This window comes from Platalea leucorodia, assembly GCF_965183815.1.
Source record: "Platalea leucorodia genome assembly, chromosome: W".
NCBI lineage: Eukaryota > Metazoa > Chordata > Aves > Pelecaniformes > Threskiornithidae > Platalea > Platalea leucorodia.
This window is the reverse complement of record NC_138859.1, coordinates 14481843-14503973: the sequence shown is the minus strand read 5'-3', so window position 1 is coordinate 14503973 and position 22131 is coordinate 14481843. Positions and strand designations below refer to the sequence as shown.

Sequence of the window (22131 nt, the reverse complement as noted above, 5' to 3'; positions counted from 1 at the left end):
AAATAGTTTTTAAAATGCCAGATGTCAAATTCGTGCTAGATTTTTTTGTTTGTTTGAAACAGAGATAAAATGTCAATTATACACTCTTGAGAAAGAAGAGAAAGGACCATCTTAATGTTTGCAGTGCTAGTTCTGAATATAAAGCTGTGCTGAATGTTTTGTTCTTAGTAGATCTTTTTAAGTGGTATAGAAATACAGAAATCGAACAGAGTGCACTTAAATGCTGTAGGGGTGAATGAGGGTGAATAAGACAGAAAGCTTGCAATGGCTGAAGTTCTATGAACATGCAATATATGCCACTTTGTGAAAAAACTCTTTACTGCCCCGATATGGTGAAGCATTATGTGGAGGAACAGATTCAATTCTTAGTATCTCGGGCTTGCCTTTTAGAAGAGTTAAGTGTTCATGTCTCTCAAGGGTTGCTGAGACTGCTCAGTGGTCCTTAAAAATCAGCGTCTGCAAGTGCTTCTCCCTGGTACTCTTCAAGTAAAGCAATGTTGTGAGTTAGCTGGCATCCAAAGCAGCTTTCTTAAGCCAAGCAACGAGGTTTATCGCAGTTGGATTGTGAAAGAGAGGAAAACTTCATAAGGTTTGCCCAAAGTGATTGGAACATTTAGCAAGTGGTAATGCCCAGAAATAAATTATAATCACACAGACTAATCAAATATCTAGACTGATGTATTAAGATTGATTTTAGAGTGCCGTACACACAGCCTGAATCTATGTCTTTAACCTTGCCTTTTGGCTTTGAATTGCTGGAATGAGAGAGGAACTTCTGCTGACAAGACACAATGTGGATAATTTTTTCCCAATTAGTAAATTCCTCTGGAAGCCAAGTATTTTTTGCTTTCCTATGTATTTTTATTTTCTTTATCTTTCAGTGGAAAATGCAAACATTATGACAGACTGATTTAAATAGGTTGTCTAATGTCATTATAGATTTTATAAATAACTCAATATCCTTTACTGAGGTGCTTTAAAAACGTTACATGGCAGTATATCTCAATGAATAATAATACACATCCTTATACCAAAGCAGTGGCACTAGAGGGAATAATTTTCTTTCTTTGGCAGTGGAAAAATATCAGCAACAAAAAGCCATGCCACACTGATTTTTTTTTGTGTCCTGCAAAAATATCTGCGAAATCACTTAAGACAAAAGAATGTAAAAACAGAATTTAAAAGACAATATTCTTCAGTGTTAGCCATATAAAGTCATAATAGCCAAAAGGAGGGCTAAAAATGGAGCTATAAACAGCAGAAGCAATCCTTTCTCACAGGAAAAGAATAGGGTTTACACATCATTTTGTCAAAATTAAACAGAATCTATTTATGGGGTTTGATGAGGTCTTAAAATTGTTTTCACTTTAAATTAGACTTTTTCATTATGTTGTGAAGTTTAAAACCTGTGTCAGTTCCTAGTACAAATGTGGAATCACTCCAGCTCAGGACCAGGGGCAAACTGCTTTGTTTTTATGATGCTGTGCCGAGCTCTCAGGCACTGCCAAGTACTCCCAGGGCAAACCCTGCACATTGCTGTATTCTCCTGGAAACATTCCATGTCAGGTTAATACCAGCTCAGATGTCTGCACCATTTGTATCACATGTGTCTATGAGGAGACTTTTGTAGTGGCATTTTCTGTTTTACAATTTCTACGTGGTTTCCATGGAATTATTTTGCCAGAATTAAGCAAAGATACAGATTTTTCTCCAAATCACTTTCAGTCCTTCTCATCATTCACATCTCCACTGACTAGGAAGCAAAACATTAATTTTGTAGATTTTTTTTCTCTCCCTCTTCTACAAATGTATTCCTTTCATTTGTACTGGCTCTTATATAAGCCACTTTAAAAAGTCGCAGATTCACAACCACTTTACATTATCTAGCCCAAGGCAACCAGTGAAGCTGAGTTTACCAGTTGAACATTTAGCTCTAATGAGAAAACAAAGATTACATTCTCTATATGTAACAGTTTATCTCTGTTTCTGTTCAAGAAGCATGAGAGTGTCTGAAACCTGAGTAACGCTCCGAAACATAAAATAAAGGGAAGCTAACAGTTGCCTTGGCACCAGCGTGTTGTCAAGAGAAGACTCAGTGTGATGTAGTGCTGCAGTGACCACATACTGAAAAATTAATTTCATCTGGAAGACAAGCATCTCTGTTTCAGGGCTTCTTTAAGTATATAGCTGTTGGCTTGTGTTTCAAAACTGAAAATGGATGTAGACTTGTTCAGGGTTTCTGAAACAGGAGTTCAGGTCATGGAGAAGCTATTAGAAGAAACATCTGCAGAGAAATGTTTCTAACTGCTGCCAATAAAAAAAGTCCCAGATTAGGCTGCTACAAAGAAATTGCTTTATGCACTACTTAGGCCAGGCTGGATAGGAAGGATAATTACTGTTTTATAATCCATTTTGCAAGTGCAACTTTTAAATTTAGCATAATGTGTCAAGGTAGATTAGTTCAAAGACTGTCAAATGCATCAAACGTGTATCACAGTATTGTATAAAAGGTTAATTTTTCAAATAATGAAGAAGCTTAAGAGTGAGGAATTACATTTCAGTTTAAAATCCAGGTAGTGATATATTACCATTTTGTTACACCAAGTTTATGTATTAGTTTGAGGACGGGAACCAAAAAGAATCATCCAAGTTGTTCTAGCCACTTTACTCCTTTATTAAAAAACACAAAAGAAAGTTATAAAATTCTCAATTCTACAAAAAAAAAAAAAGTATGTTGCCTGCAATACACATGTAATATTTTAAAAATCTTCCTTATATCTAGTCGGAATCTACCCTATTTTAGTTTAAAACCATTACCCCCTGTCCTATCACAACAGGCCCTACTAAAAAGTCTGTCCCCATCGTTCTTATAAGCCCCCTTTAAGTACTGAAAGGCTGCAATCAGGTCTCCCCAGAGCCTTCTCTTCTCCAGGCTGAACAACCCCAAGTCTCTCAGCCTGTCCTCATAGCAGAGGTGTTCCATACCTCTGATCATCTTCGTGGCCCTCCTCTGGACCCGTTCCAACAGGTCCATGTCTTTCCTGTACTGAGGGCTCCAGAGCTGGATGCAGCACTCCAGGTGGGGTCTCACCAGAGCAGAGTAGAGGGGCAGAAGCACTTCCCTCAACCTGCTGGCCATGCTTCTTTTGATGCGGCCCAGGATACGGTTGGCTTTCTGGGCTGTGAGAGCACATTGCTGGCTCATGTCCAGCTTTTCATCTGCCAGTACCCCCAAGTCCTTGTCCACAGGGCTGCTCTCAATCCCTTCATCCCCCAGCCTGTACTGATACCTGGGGTTGCCCCGACCCAGGTGCAGGACCTTGCACTTGGCCTTGTTGAACCTCATGAGGTTCACACGGGCCCACGTTTCGAGCTTGTCCAGGTCTCTCTGGATGGCATCCCGTCCCTCAGGCGTGTCAACTGCACCACTCAGCTTGGTGTCATCTGCAAATTTGCTGAGGGTGCACTCAATCCCACTATGTCATTGATGAAGATATTGAACAGCACTGGCCCCAGTATGGACCCCTGAGGGACACCACTCGTCACTGATCTCCATCCGGACATCGAGCCATTGACCACTACCCTCTGGATGTGACCATCCAGCCAATTCCTTATCCACCAAATAGTCCACCCATCAAATCCATCTCTCTCCAATTTAGAGAGAAGGATGTTGTGGGGGACCGTGTCAAAGGCCTTACAGAAGTCCAGATAGATGACATCCACAGCTCTTCCCTTGTCCACTGATGCAGTCACTCCATCATAGAAGGCCACTAGGTTGGTCAGGCAGGACTTGCCCTTGGTGAAGCCATGCTGGCTGTCTCGAATCACCTCCCTGTCCTCCATGTGCCTTAGCATAGCTTCTAGGAGGATCTGTTCCATGATCTTCCCAGGCACAGAGGTGAGGCTGACAGGTCGGTAGTTCCCAGGGTCCTCCTTTCTACCCTTTTTAAAAATGGGTGCAATGTTTCCCTTTTTCCAGTCGCCGGGGACTTCACCTGACTGCCATGACTTTTCAAATATCGTGGAGAGTGGCTCGGCAACTACATCAGCCAAGTCCCTCAGGACTCTGGGATGTGTCTCATCAGGTCCCATAGACTTATGTACGTTCAGATTCCTCAGGTGGTCACGAACCTGATCTTCTCATACAGTGGGAGGGACTTTGCTCCCCCAGTCCCTGCCTTGAGGTCCATCCACTCGAGAGGTGTGGGAAGAGAGATTGCCATTGAAGACTGAGGCAAAAAAGTTGTTGAGTACCTCAGCCTTCTCCTCGTCCGTTGTTACCAGTTTGCCAGTCATGTTCATCGGGGGGGTACACTTTCTTTGACCTTCCTTTTCTGGCTGACATACCTATAGAGGCCCTTCTTTGCATCCCTTGCCAAGTTCAGCTCCAGCTGCGCCTTGGCCTTCCTGACCCCATCCCTAGACAACTGGGCAGTGTCCCTATACTCTTCCCAGGATACCTGTCCCTGCTTCCACTGCCTGCGCATTTCCTTCTTGCCCTTTAGTTTGACCAGGTGGTCTTGACTCAGCCATGCCAGTCTCTTGCCTTCCTTTCCTGATTTCTTACACCTGGGGATCAAGAGCTCTTGTGCTCTATGGAAAGCATCCTTAAAGATCTGCCAGCTCTGTTCTGCTCCCCTGTCCCTGAGGGCAGTTTCCCAGGGGGTCCCATTGACTAACTCCTTGAACAGCTGGATGTTTGCTTTCCTAAAATTCAGGGTCCTGACTTTACTCTTCACCTGTCCCATATCCCTCAGGACTGCGAGCTCCACCAGTGCATGATCACTGCAGCCCAGGCTGCCTCCAATCTTGATGTCACCAGTTAGCTCACTTGCATTGTTGACCAAGAGGTCCAGTAATGCATCCCCTCTGGTAGGGCTGTCTATTACCTGGCTTAAGAAGTTATCCTCGATGTACTCCAGGAGTCTCCTGGATTGCTTGCAGCTCGCCGTGCTACTTTTCCAGCAGATGTCGGGGTGGCTGAAATCCCCCAGCAGGACGAGAGCCTGCGAGTGCGATGCCTCCTGTAGCTGAAGTAAGAAGGCTTCGTCAATAGGCTCCCCTTGATCGGGCAGCCTGTAGTAGACGCCAACCACAAGGTTCTTTGTTGGCTCAGTCTCTAATTCTTACCCATAAGCTTTCAACCTGCTCGTGGCTATACTTCAGGGACAGCTCTTCACACTCCATCCATTTCTTGATGTAGAGGGCAACGCCTCCGCCCCTCCTTCCTCTCCTGTTCCTTCTGAACAGCTTGTAGCCATCGATAGCTGCACTCCAGTCATGGGATTTGTCCCACCAAGTTTCAGCGATGGCAACTAGGTCGTAGCTTTCTAGCAGCACGGTGGCTTCCAACTCCTCCTGTTTCTTGCCCATGCTGCGTGCATTGGTGCAGAGGGACTTCAGCTGGGCTGTCGGCCGTGTCACCTTTTTTAGAAGAACACACCTTAATTCCTTTGAGGTATTTCACTGGTGTTTCCCTGTTGGCTCCTATTACCTCAGGAACCCCTGGCTCATTTCCATAAGACTTCAAGTGTGCTGCAGCGTACCCAGCAAGTCTCAGAGCAACAGGCTGAGGGCCCTCGCTAGCATCCCGTCCCTCTGACCTTGGCATGTCATCCCACAGCTTGTCACGGGTAAGTGTAATATTATCCCCCTCCCCCTTCAAGTCTAGTTTAAGGCTCTGTCAATGAGCCCTGCTAGCTCCTGAGCAAAGACCCTCTTCCCCCTTTGAAAAGATGAATCTCATCTGATGCCAGCAGGCCTGGTGTTGTGTAGACCATCTCATTATCGAAAAACCCCAAATTCTGGTGGTGACACCAGCCACGGAGCCATGTATCAATAGACTGGGTCTGTCTGTTTCTTCCAATATTGCTGCCTGCAACTAGAAGGATAGCGGAAAAAATTACCTGGGCTCCGGATTCCCTTACCAACCATCCCAAGGCCCTGAAGTCTCTTTTGATTGCCCTTGGACTACATGTTGCAGCTTCATTGCCACTTATATGGAAGAGCAATAACGGGTAATAGTCTGAGAGCCATACCAGGCTAGGAAGTTTCCTAGTGATGTCCTTAACCCGGGCCCCAGGGAGGCAGCAGACTTCCCTAAGAGGAGGGTCTGTCTGACATATTGGACCCTCTGTTCCCTTCAGAAGGGAGTCACCTACAACTATAACCCATCTTTTCTTCCTTGTGGAGGTGGTTGTGATACAGGGGGTAGGCCTTTGATCTTGGCAACACCTCTGGTGTAGATGGACCATCATCCACATCATCAATTGACTAACCTTCCAGATCCAGAGCCTCATACTTGTTATACAGAGTCACCTGGGAAGGCGAGGTAGGCAGGGAGGGGAATCGCCTGCCGCCCTGAGCGTGGACTTGCCTCCATTCGCTCCTTTCCTTTAAGTTACTGCCTTCTGCCTGGCAGGGGGAAGGATACAGGATCCCCTTGATCTTGTGTTTTTTCTGGTGGATGTTCCTGTTTCTGTCTCAGGGAGGGCAGAGCATGGTTCCACCAGTCTCTCTCAGATTCCCTGATGCTCCTTAACCTTTCTACTTCCTCTCATAGCTCTGCCACCAGGCTGAGCAGATCATCTACTTGGTCACACCTCACACAGGTGTTCTCACTACTGCCATCAGGCACTAGTGAAAGGCTCTGGCACTCCTTGCAGCCTGAGATCTGGGTGGCTGCATGTTTTTGTGGGAGCTCTGTCTGGGTAGCCATATCAGTTCTGGTGAGTGCAGAGGACATATTGCTTTCTGCTGGGTAGTTACCATAGCTAAGCTCCTTCTGGGAGGGTGATGACCACCAATTGAACTGACCTATGGTAGCAGGAACCCGGCACAAGGGGATTATGCTACTGACTAAGGTCCAAAAGTCCTAATAATAACAGGATTGGAAATAGGTGGGATTTTTCATTTTGCAGAGTAAACAACTCTTAAAACTTCAAGCCAGTGGTCTCCAATGTCCCTCACTCACTGCCAACACAGCGTTCATTACCTTCCTAAGGCCTTAGCCTCAGGACTCCTCCTTACAGTTACGTTTCTGAATTTTCCGATGGTTTTAGGATGAGGTGATGATACCTTCCCCTCACTCTAGTACCCCGCTTCTGGTATTTACCAGGGGAGAGAGGAGAGAACCATGTCAAATGGCTTTCATGAACAAATCTTCATGGTATGATCTGAGGCAGAGACATTACTTCTTTACATACGTCCATCAAATTCCAATTAAATTAGGCTAGATTATTCACTAAAATACTACAAAATTACTCTCTTAATAATACAGAATCAAGGAAATAGGAAACATACTACTTTCTAAAACATTCAATGCAAAAAGCAGATTTAAGTCTTTAGTCTTGTCACGGTCTGTTTGGATCTCAAATTTACAGGACAACATACTCTGTGATTTAAACTTTATTTCATGAGCTCATTAGGAAATACAGCAAACAAATACAACAAACGGGCTCAGTCCCCTTTTGCCCAGACTAGTCTATCAATCACGTGAATTCACTTATTTACCATTCAAGTCATAAGGTTTCATAATTTATAATCCGTAACTCTTAATTTGTGCACCTATGAGCAAGGAAAAGAATTAGTTACCTAGCCAAGGGTGAGAGTGCTCATCCTTCCTCCTCCATCACAGTGCAGGCATACCCTGTATGACCAGGAAGCATGAAAGCCTCAGCAGTCCAGCTGCTGTTGGATCCACTTCAAAAGCTTTTTGGGTAAGATGATGTTTTATACCTTCCAGCTTGGAGGTATGGTCTATACAATTTCTATAAATTAGCAGATTCTGATGAAACTGCCAGACAAAAGACAGCAATTTGCAGGTGATAATAGCTGTATAACGCCCCTTTTGCTCTTTCTGGCCATCTGTCCTGCCTACGTGCTGCTCTCACTTTGACCTAATGGTACTGCTCCCATCATACATCAGGCCTTAGCATGAGCTGTGTTAGCCAAAATCTAAGCAGGAGCTGAGTGAACAGTTACAAGTCTAAACATTTTATTCAGACCAGTGTAATCACATTACATAACAGATCTTCATCTGAACTCTACGCCCATCTACAAGAAGGGCCGGAAGGAGGATCTGGGTTATGGAGCAGATCATTTTGAGTGCCATCACGCAGCACATACACAACAACAAGGTGATCAGGCCGAGTCAGCATGGGTTTATGAAAGGCAGGTCCTGCTTGACTAACCTGATCTCCTTCTATGGCAAGGTGACCCGCTTAGTGGATGAGGGGAAGGCTGTGGATGTTGTCTACCTGGACTTTAGTAAAGCCTTTGACACCGTTTCCCACAGCATTCTCCTGGAGAAACTGGCTGCTCATGGCTTGGACAGGTGTACTGTTTGCTGGGCAAAAAACTGGCTGGATGGCCAGGCCCAAAGAGTTGTAGTGAATGCAGTCAAATCCAGTTGGCAGCTGGTCACAAGTGGTGTTCCCCAGGGCTCAGTATTGGGGCCGGTCCTGTTTAATATCTTTATCAATGATCTGGACAAGGGGATTGAGCATGCTCTCAGTAAGTTTGCAGATGACACCAAGTTGGGCGGGAGTGTTGATCTGCTGGAGGGTAGGAAGGCCCTACAGAGGGATCTGGACAGGCTGGATCGATGGGCTGGGGCCAATTGTATGAGGTTCAACAAGGCTAAGTGCTGGGTCCTGCACTTGGGTCACAACAACCCCATGCAGCGCTACAGGCTTGGGGAAGAGTGGCTGGAAAGCTGTCCAGCGGAAAAAGACCTGGGGGTGGTGGTCGACAGCCAGCTGAATATGAGCCAGCAGTGTGCTCAGGTGGCCAAGAAGGCCAATAGCATCCTGGCTTGTATCAGAAATAGTGTGGCCAGCAAGACCAGGGAAGTGATCATCCCCCTGTACTCAGCACTGGTGAGACCGCACCTCGAGTACTGTGTTCAGCTTTGGGCCCCTCACTACAAGAAGGTCATCGAGGTGCTGGATCATGTCCAAAGAAGGGCAACGAAGCTGGTGAAGGGTCTAGAGAACAAGTCTTATGAGGATCAGCTGAGGGAGCTGGGGTTGTTTAGTCTGGAGAAGAGGAGGCTGAGGGGAGACCTTATTGCTCTCTACAACTACCTGAAAGGAGGTTGTAGCGAGGTGGGCATTGGTCTCCTCTCCCTAGTAACAAGTGATAGGACGAGAGGAAACGTCCTCAAGTTGTGCCAGGGGAGGTTTAGGTTGGATATTAGGAAAAACTTCTTCACTGAAAGGGTGGTCAAGCATTGGAACAGGCTGCCCAGGGAAGTGGTTGAGTCTCCATCCCTGCAGGTATTTACAAGATGCGTAGACGTGGTGTTTAGGGACATGGTTTAGTGGTGGACTTGGCAGTGCTAGGTTAATGGTTGGACTTGATGATCTTAAAGGTCTTTTCCAACCTAAACGATTCTATGTTTCTATGGAATGTGAACTGCTAATGAGTGGTTTTCCTTTATTCATGTCTGTGTTTTGTTTAGTTGGCCCAATATCCTTTCCGGTAAAGAAAATTGATCTGCAAGAATAGCTCCCATTGCTGAAGTCAAGATACAGACATGCCATCCCCATTAGGCTCAGTACTGACAACAGACTACTTCAAGTCTCTACATGTATTCATATTTCTTTAGCTAGAAAGGGAAGTGAGATCCTATGTTTCCTAGTCTTAAATAGATGACTAATTAAACATCCTTTGCTACCCCTAGCATCTGCCAAGATTAGACAATGATACGACCAGGCTGTTAGGTACCTGCATTTCTCTTATTAGGAGTTGTTGCTTTAATTCTCTAACATGATTACATCTGTTCATCACCTCTGCCATTTCAGAGATGAAATTCTTCCCTATATTGTCTCTTGTGAGTCACAGCATCTTGATACAGCCATATTTTAGGGCCAAATGAAAGTCAGATTTCAGACAGACCATTGCAGTCCACATGTGCAATGACTTAAAAGCTTCCCATGTCCTTTTTTCCCCCCAGCATTGTTAGATAGTGTGACTTAAATCTATTTTTTATGGTTTTTCTATCAATCAAGCCTGTCACAGATACATTAGCATTTCCATAGCAAGGAGACAGAAACCTAATACATTCATAGCTCTATATTCTTCACAGAGTACGTGTATAGTTAAGTGAAAGGCTGACATATCATGACTAAACCTCGATGGACTTTGGGCATATCATATACCATAGTATCATATCACCGACTGAGGTATGGGTATACACAAACTTCCTTCTCAATGAAAAGTAAAACTGGGCAGTACTACAGCAGGTATTAGAAACATTTAAAAAGCGGATTATTGATGTCACTGTTCAGAGTTACTACAGCTGGAGGCCTCACTGGGATACTGGATACAGAAATTGTGTCTGATGTTATTAGAGAGCAAATAATTTTCTATGCGAGGTCAGCCCTCCTTACAGCTGTCCCGGGGCTCGTCTAAATGGCAGATAATGTTACTGGAGTGATGGGAGACCTTATAATCTCAGGTCTTCAGATGAAGATCAATACCAGCACAGGGAAGTGATGAGTGTCAGTGGTTGACAACCCCCTCCTCTGCTGGAGAGGGGAAATGTGTCTTTAGAAAACGCCTCATTCCTTTTAATCACAGTTTTAAGTGTCAGCAGACTAAATCTGAGTTTAATATATTTATAAAATATATCTGTTTAACACTATTACTTTCTTCTTCCATTGAAGTGTTGATCCTTATGGCTCCCAGGGACTAATAGCATCAGCTAGAAAGCCAGACAGATGCGGATGAGAATTAGAGAGTCTTCTACAGGCAGCTTTGTTAAGGTACCTCCATCATGGTCTGCCACACTTCAGCTATTTTATTTCCAGATTCCTTCTGCAAAAATTACCAGCAGCTGACCTGCTGAGCTAGTGGGTTTATAGATTATCTAACTATCTATACAGGCTAAAAACATCATTGCCTTTCCCATGTGATATTAATAATCTAATCACAGGAAAGACAATACAACTTTGTGTTACTGGAATTTCATATTAATACAATTAAAGAATAATTCTGAAAACATTATTTCCGCATTTGTGAGAAACCATATATTTCACTCAGTCTCATAAAACCATCTAACCACACTTCCTCAGCTATATAACTTACCTGAACTCATTTTTTTCAGTTTCAGTGATGTTTTACCATTATTACAATCAGTACCACTAAAATATATGGGCTCAAATCCTAGGTATTACTCACAGTTAAACTCAGTAATGCCAGGACAGACTAAATATAAGTGCAATAATAATGTATTTCAGTGCTGCCAGCTGCAAAATATTTCCAGTCATCCTCCTAATTTTGATTTAGCTTAGATTTGGGAAATACTCAACACAACATTTAATAGTAGAACTCTTTGTGCAGACTTTGTTTTAAACTTATTTTTGTATGAAGTGTGGCAACAGTGCCACCATGTGGCAATTTAGATCATAGAATCATAGAATTAGAATCACAGAATCATAGAATATCTCAAGTTGGAAGGGACCCATAAGGATCATCGAGTCCAACTCCCTGTTCCTCGCAGGACTACCTAACACTAAACCATATGGCTAAGAGTGTCGTCCAGACGCTCCTTGAACTCTGACAGGCTTGGTGCTATGACCACTTCCCTGGGGAGACTGTTCTAGTGACTGACCACCCCCTCAGTGAAGAACCTTTTTCTAATGTCCAACCTGAACTTCCCCTGATGCAACTTCATTCCATTTCCATGTGTCCTATCGCTGGTCACCAGAGAGAGGAGATCAGCACCTCCCCCTCCGCTGCCCTCCTCGAGGAAGTTGTAGACTATGATGAGATCACCCCTCAGCCTTCTCTTCTCCAAGCTGAACAAGCCAAGTGACCTCAGCCGCTCCTCATAAGTCTTGCCCTCGAGACCTTTCACCATCTTGGTCGCCCTCCTCTGGACACACTCTAATAGTTTGATGTCCTTCTTATACTGAGGCACCCAAAACTGCACATAGTACTCGAGGTGGAGCCCCACCAGTGCATTGTAGAGGGGGACAATCACCTCCCTCGAGTGGCTAGCTATGCTGTGCTTGATGCACCCCAGGACCCGGTTGGCCCTTTTGGCTGCCAGGGCACACTGTTGACTCATGTTCAACTTGCCATCCACCCAAACCCCCAGATCTCTTTCTGCGGGGCTGCTCTCCAGCCTCTCGTCCCCCAATTTGTATGTATAACCAGGATTACCCTGTCCCAGGTGGAGAATCCAGCACTTGCTCTTGTTAAATTTCATATGGTTGGTAATTGCCCAACTCCTTAGTCTATCCAGATCTCTCTGTAAGGCCTCTCTACCCTCGAGGGAGTCCACAGCTCCCACTAGTTTAGTATCATTAGCAAACTTACTTAATGTACATTGAATTCCTGTGTCCAGATCATTTATAAAAACATTAAAGAGCACTGGTCCTAAAATTGAGCCCTGGGGAACCCCACTGGTGACTGGCCACCAGCCTGATGTAACCCCATTTACTATAACTCTTTGAGCCCAACCTGTCAGCCAGTTGTTCACCCAACATATTACGGATCAATCACACATCTTAGTTATTGGATATTTCTCAAATTTAAGACATTAAAAACTGAGGCTAGAGAGCTGAGTTCTGACCAAAGATCATGTGTTAAAACAGAAATAAGCAACGTTAGAAAATTATAGAAAGGATTCTGCAGAAGCAGCTATGGAATCTATGAATTCCTATAAATGCCTTGGTGATGTTTCTCCTCTGCCCCTAATTTTAGGGATATTCTCGCGTCTACTCCCTCCCTTGATCTACCAAAAGACAAGAGTTTATGCAAACTTGGCTTGTGACAATTTCTGACACTGCCATGAATCCAGTTCCTCCAATTCCTGCTGAATGACTAACGAAAATTCTTATCACGATGGGTCAGTCTTTAGCTAACCATGCCATAAAATTCTTATATTTGGTTAGGCTTTCTTTGCTCACATTAGTCTCTTAGAAAGGTGTTCCACAACTTTATTCCTCTGGTATTTAGAAACCTTCCCCTTGCCAGCCAGTATTTATACAGATCCTGTAGTCACCCATTTTTTTCATTGCCCACATTGCACTTCAGTGTAACCCTTATGGATTTGTAGAGAGCTATCAAGTTCCCTTTCCGTCCTCATTTTGAAAAGTTAAGCAAACCATCCCCATTAGTCTGCTCTCATTGGGTAGACTGTCATCACCTAACCACTGTAAAAGATGATCCTTGTCCTTGAAGATACCCACTGTTTCTCAGGTAACATACATGTGTCCATCGCTGGGGTCCTCAGTATAAGAAGGACATGGAACTGTTGGAAAGGGTCCAGAGGAGGGCCACACAAATGATCAGAAGGATGAAACACCTCTGCTATGAGGAAAGGCTGAAAGAGCTGGGGTTGTTCAGCCTGGAGAAGAGAAGGCTGCGGGGAGACCTTATTGCAGCCTTTCAGTACTTAAAGGGGGCTTATAAGAAAGATGGGGACAGACTTTTTAGCAGGGCCAATGGTGATAGGACAAGGGGTAATGGTTTTAAACTAAAATAGGGTAGATTCCGACTAGATATAAGGAAGAAATTTTTTATGGTGAGAGTGGTGAAACACTGGAACAGGTTGCCCAGAGAGGTGGTAGATGCCCCATCCTTGGAAACATTCAAGGACAGGCTGGATGGGGCTCTGAGCAACCTGATCTAGTTGTAGATGTTCCTGCCAATTGCAGGGGGGTTGGACTAGATGACCTTTAAAGGTCCCTTCCATCCAAAAGCATTCTATGATTCTATAAAATTCAGCATAATATGGACAAGTCTACCTCTATATTTATTCAGAAAATCTATGACAGAAATGGTCTTTTCTTTCCTTTGGAGCAAGAACTTTTTTATAATATCCTTTTAATTTATTAATATTATGGAGTAGATGAAATGCTGAGTTGGGAGGGAAGATTTTGTTGACATTGAATTCAACATATAAATTGGTGATTAGATATAGATTAGCATCTTGGTACATTTTGCTTTTGCTCTGCTCCATTCACTATTATCATTAATTCATCAGATATGTTAAATCATGAGATAAATTGCAGCAGCTAATACAATGCATAGAGAAAAAGATGGAATAACAGTAATAAAACCCATAATGAACATTTCACTTGACAAGCCCCTCAGACATTTTGAGGAGTAAAAAAGATGTTTTGCAGGTTGTCAGGATGACAGCAGGATGAATGGTGCACTCGTTGCTTTTAATTAAGTGCAGTATGGTTCACTTACTTACTTACATTAATAAATGACACCTTAAAATAAATTATTACCAGTGTTTTCCAGGACTGGCTACAGAGCACAAGATGTTGCTGTTGTTTTATAACAGATATAAAGCCAGGTTGATTTCATTTACCACAGAAGTGCTCTTTCTACAGCTCAATCTTACAAAACATAAGCCAGAGTGATAAAAGGCAGATTGTCTAAATATGCTAGTGGCTCTGTGTATTTCTGGGACAGTTTCTAATGACAACAAGAGCCAGTACCTTGATCGTACTGTTCTGAGAGATGAAAACCCCAGTCCTGTGCCTCCTTTCCCATGACACTAGCAGTTGCACCACTGCCCAGCGAGTCAGATGAGCTCACTGCTCTGACCGAAAATTAATCTAACTAAAAGGAAATAATTTTGCAAGTTCTATACTAGGTGATTTTGTACTATAGTTTAAAATATATAATGAAGAATATAATTCTAATGATTATAATAGAATGCGTACACAGTACCCAAAACATAGGTATGGTTTCTAATTGCCTCATTAACTCACTGTAAACCTTTCCTTCTTTATTTCCTTCCCAATTTAGATGAAAAGTATGCCCATATTATTTAAAATTTGAAATTCCATAAGATTAAAAGTTAACATTTTCCAAAAGTCAGTAAAAGCAAATTTTTAATACACTTTTACATCCTTTTCTGTTTGTTTTTTTTTTTAATCTTAAATTTTCATTCCAAGTTCTATTTTGGAATAAAATTTAACATGACATTTTAGACAGCTTCTTTGGACAGCTCCCTTCTGTTGGAGGGAACTTTGGAGGGGGTAGGTATGTTTATCTGGAGCCTTACTTATAAAAGTCTGCAGATCAAAATGTTTCACCGAGCTGTTGATAAAGGGCAAATGACTGTATTTTTTCGTATTGTAGCATGTAAGTACTTTGACAAGAGAAAGGATTTTTTTTTCTAAGAATGTATTTATCATCCATAGCATGAGATCTTTCAATTCCAAAATACACTATACACTTAAGAGATTAATACCTCCTTTGAAGAACTATTTAATAGGCCCTTTGGTACCATGTTGTACCAGTTGTTCACTGACGTCCAGACAGATTTAATTTACCATGTCTTTTGTCTAGAAAAATCAGTTAGCAAAGAAATATATCAGATGAATCCAGCATCAGCTCTTTCATTAGCCAGGATTCCATTTTCTTCCAGTAACCACTTCTGTCATTTATCATTATTCTTATCTTCCACTCTGCTTTTAATAAGTTTTCCTTGAAAATTTTACTTGAAAGATTCTGCTGTATTGAAGCCAGACTAAAAGGTCAGGTAGCTACCCAAATCATATTTTTCTCTTTCTTAAGAGAAATTCTTAAAGTTCTTAAAATTCTAGCAATTCAATAGTCCAGTCATAATATACCACCCAATCAGATATTTTATTAAAAAGCTGAACTACCAGCCCTGCAGTTTCACATATAGGTTTTCCAGTATTTCCTTTTACGTTCTTCTCAGTATATTTTAACAATGGCTTCTACTTCATGTTATTAGTCAGCACTCAGATATATCTCAAGAAAAATTTTTCGGATGAGGAGAGGTTTTTTCCTGTAGTACTTTTTTCTTGCCTTCAGCTGGGGCTGCACGGCTAGAAGGCGCATCCCCTGGGTGGTGGATAGGGGATCCCTCTCTGGAGGGTGCACCGGATAAAATTGAAGAAGGTGCCGCGAACCAACGCAGCCTAAGGGAAGGCCACCCTGACAGAAAAACCACTGGCCCTCCAAGTCATGGGGGTTGGGCAGGAGGCCAACTACTTCCTCCCGGAAAAAAAAAAAAAATAAAAAGTTGCAGAAACGACGAGCATCAGAAATGGCGGGGATGGAGAAAATTGGTAACGAAGTGAGGAGGAGGAGATGGAGCTGGATCGGTCGTGTCCTGAGGGGGAAACCGACGGAAGACTGCGCTGTGGCCCTTGACTCCAGAGCACGCAGCCGCGGACCGATCGAAGTGGAAGAACGATGTTCGCGCCTTGTGTGCATCCTGGCACTGAGAGAATTCAGATTCAGATCAGACTTTTTTCTTAACCTCTTGCTGACGCGGAAGTCACGGACACAGCACACGATCAATATGATCAAGCAAAATGTCGGTTTATTACATACACAGCTTAGTTAATATAGTTTCTTGCCTTCCTAATCATGCATAAACTTATCGTTAATTGGTTAACTATGTTTGGCAATATGCTGTTCATGCGCTACTAGCGATATTCTGATTCGTTCATAACAATAGTTCACACGCACTGCCCGCTTCTCCCATATCTTGTTTTCAACGTTGCAAGCCAATAGTTTCTTCCTCTTAATCTGCTTGTTTCATGTCTTCCAAACCGCAGTTGACCTTCGCAGCATCCTTGAATTCCTCTTGCGTTAAATGCAGATTAAGTCCACATAGTCTGAGTCTGGGTTGCTCACTACATGTCCTTGGCTTTTCAGATATCCCACAAATCCCCCTTTTTGTTTTTGAGCAATCCAGACTCCATTCATCATACGCTCCACGGCTTTCATGAAATATTTAAAAACACATCTTAATATAAGTATAGTTAATAGTAATCCCAATAATAATATAAACCCATGGATAATTAGATCTTTTCCCCAACCTGAAATGCCTAACCCAGCTAACCATGAATTAAAACCTAAAGAGCTAGTCTTTCTACAATTGTTTTATCTGCTGTCCAGAAATCTAAATCTGACTTACAATCCTTTGAATATTTTTCAATACTTCTTCAAGATCTGTGGGTTTGTTTTTTAATATTCAAAATCATTGACGTCGTTAGCTATATCTCTGCATGCATGCCTGATGGTGGAGGAGTTACAAACATACTCCCACTCTTTACCGCCAATCGGAGTCCCCACTAAACATGTCATAAATGGGTTGCCTGCATTTGCTGCCGCTAAACAGATTGAATCTTGCCCTGTTTTATTAGCTAGAGTTACCCAAACATTTCTACGTGGTTGTACTGAAATCCATGAGTGACCACTACCAATGATGGAGAGGAATGACGTGAGAAAACATATCATGGTAACTCCTGTTGTGGTCCCGACTCTTCTCTCCATGGTTTCACCCAGCGGCTAGGCACCCACCTCGGACCTTCGTCTGTCAAAACACAAACATATCCTCGACCTGTCATCTTAATTTCTGCAGGACCCTTCCATTCTCCAGTTTTTAAGTCACGATATCGTACTTTTACCGATACTGAATTGATCTTCTGTATTCCCGATTGAAATGACATATGGTGTATAACAATTGGAGGAGATTCACGGTCCCCTGTTAACCGTAAATAATTTAAAACGTAAATCGCTTTTGCAAGACGTTCAGCAGGGGCTATTTCCCCCCCCTTTTGTTTTTGCAACAGCGATTTTAACGTAGCATGTGCGCGTTCCACGATCGCCTGTCCTGTAGGAGAGTGTGGTATGCCTGTGATTCTGCGAATGCCCCACAAGTGGCAGAAATGTTCGAATGTCTTAGAGATATATGCAGGGCCATTATCTGTTTTTATCTCTTGAGGAATCCCCAAAGCAGCGATGGCTGCACACAGATGTTTTACAACATGTTTGGCTGTTTCCCCTGTTTGAGCAGTGGCCCAGATTGCATGCGAATAAGTATCAATGCTAACGTGTACATATTTTTGCCGTCCAAACTCTGTGATGTGGGTGACATCCATTTGCCATAATTGTAGGGCTCCCAGACCTCGAGGGTTGACCCCAAGACCTAAACCGAATCCTGATTTTTGGCAGGCAGGACAGGATTGGACGATGCCTCGGGCATCTGATAGTTTTAAATCAAATATTGTTTCGCCAATACTTTTGCAGATTGAGGTAAAAATTCATGAGATAAACGGGCCTGCTCAAACAGGTTAATATTTTGATTTTTCCAGATGGTAGCAACCAACTTGTCGGCTACGTTGTTTCCAATCGACAAGCCTTGATCAAATTGATGGCTACGAATATGTGTCACAAAATAGTGTTTAGTGCGTTGATTCAATAAAAATAAAAGTTGCATTAATAACATATATAAGGTGTTATTCTTCAGTGATTTGATCATAGCGCGTTCCTACTACGTAGAGCGAATCTGAAATTACATTTAGAGGTTTGTCGGGCCAGCGTTGAAAGGCCCATAACACCGCTCTCAGCTCAAGGGTTTATAAAGAGTCGGCGGTATGACCTGTAAGAAGTTGATGATTCCATTGATTATTGTCATACCAAGCAATAGCAGCTCGTTTCGATTTTCTTCCAGCATCAGTAAATACTGTAAGCCCTTCAACTGGTACTTCTGATCTATAAGGGATGTCTTCAAAGTCCTGATTTTGTAAAAGCGGCAAAATTTTCGTGGAAGGATAGTTATTGGTTACAGTACCTGGATATTCAGCTAAAGCGATTTGAAACATTTCTGATGTTGCTAAAAGCCAATCTAAATAATTCTGTGCTATAGGTACAAACAGGGTTTCAGGTTCTTGTCCTGTCAGATCACAAATCCTTCTTCTACCTTTGATGATCATATTAGCTAATAGTTCAATCCGTGTACAGACGGTATTTTTTGGCTGATAGGATAAAAATACCCACTCTAAAATGTTGATGCGTGGGCTATCTATTTGGATTATCAGTCCTATGAAGTGTTTTCGGTTGGGTGATGAGTTAACAATTAAAAATTGCAAAGGCAAATCACTAATTTTTCTTTGTACAACTGTTGTCAAAACCTTTTTTATAATGTGATCCAATGCCTGCTCTTGTTCCTTCGTCAGGCTTTGTCGTTCATCGGCTCTGGTTGAGGTTCCCAACAGAGGCATCAAGGGAGCTAGATCATCATTAGTTATTCCACTAACTGACCTTACCCACTGTAAATCTCCCATTAGTTTTTGAACATCTGAGAGCATCTTAATGTCTGTTTTGAGTATGATCTTCTGTGGTCTGACTGTGCTCCCAGTAATTGTCCATCCTAAATATTGCCATGGATTTTGTCGTTGTACCTTTTCTGGAGCAATTTTAAGACCTTTCGGTTCTAAGGTTTCTATTAACCTTTGTAAAGTTCCTTCCACATCCATTTTTTCTCCAGCAATTAAGATATCATCCATATAGTGAAAAACTAGTAAAAATGGATGTTTCATTCGGAATGGTTGTAAGGCCCATGCTACAAAATTTTGACACAGAGTAGGTGAGTTTTTCATTCCTTGAGGTAGTACCACCCAATGGTATCTTTTTGCTGGTTCCTGTTTATTGATTGATGGTACTGTAAATGCAAATTTTTCTGCATCTTCAGGATGCAAAGGAATAGTAAAAAAACAATCCTTCAAATCAATGATGAGTAAGTCCCAATTTTCTGGGATCATCACAGGGGAGGGTAATCCTGGCTGTAATGCTCTCATATTTTGCATTACAGCATTCACCGCTTGTAAATCATGCAACAATCGCCATTTTCCAGATTTTTTCGGGATGGTAAAAACGGGTGTGTTCCAAGGGCTTATGGAAGGCACAATGATGTGACCTGCTTCTAACGGTTCTTTAACTAAATTTTGTAAAATATGCAGCCTCTCCTGTTTCAGCGGCCACTGGTCTACCCATACTGGCGTTGTCGTAGTCCAGGTGAGTTTTAAGATGGGCTGCTCAACCATGGCCGCTCCTAAAAATGCTGGGTTACAAGTTTGGCTCCCATTTGGGATAATATATCCCGACCTATAAGAGCTACAGGCAAGTGCATTACATATGGCCTTGTGGTAACAGTGGCACCGTCTTCAAAATTGAATGCTATCAGTAATTTGCTAATCATCGTGCATTGTGCCCCCCCGACTCCCACAACACTGGTAGCTGCAGGTACCAGTGGCCAATTACGAGGCCATTTTGTGATAGGGACAATAGTTACATCTGCCCCCGTGTCAATTAACATTGACAGTACTAAAGATTGTCCATTAGGATGTCTTAATGTTACCCTTTCTTCAGGTTTTCCCTTGGCAATATCTATTGCTAATAACACATTTGGTACTCCTGTGGATCCAAAACCTCCATGCCCATGTACAATTGAATGCGCTTTAGGGACACACGCATGAAATGGTATTAATTGAGCTATTTTAGACTGTGCTGGTATTGTAAGTGGTGGCGTTAAGGTATATACCATAATCTTTATGGTTCCGCAGAAGTCCGCATCGATGAGTCCTGGTACTATAAATATACCTTTTCGTGATATTGAAGAACGGCCTATGAGCAATGCACTCAACCCATGCCCTAGAGGTCCTTGTTGATCTGAATCAATTAATTTAACCTCAGACGTTGTTAAGGTTATGTCTACTGCTGTTGCCAGGTCCACTCCGGCGCTACCGGCTGTGGCGGCTGCGCAGCGGTCCAAGCACCCTGCACTTGCGTCTTCATGCATGGGTGTGGCGCGCTCCGCGCCGTGTTTCCCGATTTTCGACACTCTTGGGTGTCGTGATTATCTTTTTTACAATTCGTACACCATTTTTCTTTCTGACCCTCAGTATTAATTGGACTCCTACATTCTTTTTTAAAATGGCCTAGTTTTCCACAATTGAAGCACTTCTTGTCCTTTTTTCCCCCTTGCTTTTTTGATACCAACGGCTTCACTGCTGCACCTACAGCCGCGGCCATAATCGTAGCCTTTTCTTGTTCTAACATTCGCTCAGCAGCCTCTAGCAACTGTCCTGTGTTGGATCCTCTTGGCAACACACTGAGCGCTCTTTTTGTTTTTTCATTAGCGTTATCAAAAGCAAGCATATCTAAGAACTTTACTTTCATTCCCTCATCCATATCTGGATGAGCCATAATTGCAGCGTGCAAACGATCAATAAACTTGCCGTACGATTCAGTGGGTCCCTGCCTTACAGCGGTAAAAGCAGGTCTAATTTTCTCATCGTGCACGTTAATAAGAGCTTTATAAGCTAACTCCTGACTCAATTGCAATGCCTCGGTAGCAAACTGCGCTTGCCAATCAGGTCGCGTAAAAGGCCCTGCGCCCATTAACATTTGAGCCTGGATTCCGAATAACGGATCGCCTTGTTGTCGAGGTATTGAAGCTGCCCTATCGCAGGCAGTTTGCCAATGTTGGAAAAATTGTAATTGTTGCGATGGTGGTAATAGCATCTGGACAATCATTCTAGAATCATAAGGAGTTAATAACTGTGCTGAAAAAATGTGCTGTAATATAGATTGAGTATATGGTGATTTTAAACCATATTGAGTAACAGCGCTTTTCGCTTCTTTCAATATTTTCCAGTCCAGTGCTTCCCATACACCTCTCCCGTTATTATCAACTACAACAGGAAAAGCCATGGGTAAAAACTGTCCCTCTATCATGGCATCTCGGATAACACCTTTCCATCGCATTGACGGATCCCCAACTCCTCCCACCAACATCCCTTGCCCGGATACCCCGCCCCCCCGATGGTTGTTGTGGTGGCAAAGACGGAAAAGCACCAGTTTCCACCGGTGTCCTAGTTGGAGCAAAAACGTTGGGTGCTGACCGTCCTGGGTATAATGCGGACAGTGACATTGGTGGGTTTTCTGGCGGGGCCGCCAATCGCGCTTCTAAAGTCTCTAGTCTTTTTATCAATTCCTGTAATTCAGCTTTCTCCTCTAGAACACCATTGTTTTCCTCCTCCTGGAGGCAAAGGAGGGTAAAGTGAGGTGGTCACCACCGGTGAGGGAGGTCGATTTGGTGGATCGGCCTCATCATAACTCGGAGGGCGATCCGACTGTGGTACATCGGGCGATGGTGGAGTAGCCTCCGCAGCGGTTTTTTCTGGTGACTGCACTTCGGTGGTGGTGGGAGCTGCAGTTGCAGTCCCTGCTAGGATCCGGACCCCTCCTGCAACGCGGGCCGGGGTCGCTGCAGGGATTGTCAGACCCGAAAACAACATACTGGTTGCAGAGGTGGGCCCGTCACCTGGAGTC

The 22131-nt window shown here is 43.2% G+C and overlaps 1 protein-coding gene across 1 annotated transcript in view; it reads left to right on the top strand.

Moving 5' to 3' along the window:
• Positions 1-22131, top strand: part of LOC309601996 (synaptic vesicle glycoprotein 2C-like) — a gene marked incomplete at both ends in the record, with an annotated part of 89762 nt that overhangs the window by 29628 nt on the left and 38003 nt on the right. The window lies entirely within an intron of this gene.